The following is a 479-nucleotide window of genomic DNA, read 5'->3' as shown; positions in this document are numbered from 1 at the left end:
CCTCTTTTTTTCTAGGGAGTGCATGCCCCCTAAAGCAAAAACCCCTCAAAAGGAAAAAAAAAAAAAAAAAGATGATTCATTTTATTTCTTCCTTGAGAGAGACATGTGTACATCCACTGGGGTCTTCACGCCGCGATCCACCCCCAGCCTCAGCCTTACCAAATCTCCGGCATGCGCACAGGTGCCTTGTGTGCTCAGGGAGGTCCCGAAAATGAGCCAGAACCTTTTCCTGTGGGTCTGATTGCAGTACCACTGTGCTACTGCCCGGCCCCCAGAGACTTTTCTCAATCAGGTGCCTCAGAAACTAGTTCTGTGTGTCTTCCCTGGGTCCCGCCAGGCCCAGGGTTCCAACAGAGCCTCTGAGTGGGCCTTGTCTCTGCTTTTTTTTTTTTTTAATAAATTTTTTTTTTTTGAGAGGATTTTGCTATAGGACCCGTGCGCTCACCAGACAGAGACAGAGATAAAAAGCCAGAAATCAC

General features: G+C 47.8%; 1 protein-coding gene across 1 annotated transcript in view; it reads left to right on the top strand.

Annotated features, from left to right (window-relative positions):
- Nucleotides 1-479, top strand: part of TTLL3 (tubulin tyrosine ligase like 3) — a 39,242-nt gene that overhangs the window by 35,652 nt on the left and 3,111 nt on the right.

This window comes from Tupaia chinensis, unplaced genomic scaffold (assembly GCF_000334495.1).
Source record: "Tupaia chinensis unplaced genomic scaffold, TupChi_1.0 Scaffold000333_1, whole genome shotgun sequence".
Taxonomy (NCBI): domain Eukaryota; kingdom Metazoa; phylum Chordata; class Mammalia; order Scandentia; family Tupaiidae; genus Tupaia; species Tupaia belangeri.
The sequence above is the reverse complement of the archived record's forward strand: the minus strand, read 5'-3'. Positions and strand labels throughout refer to the sequence as shown.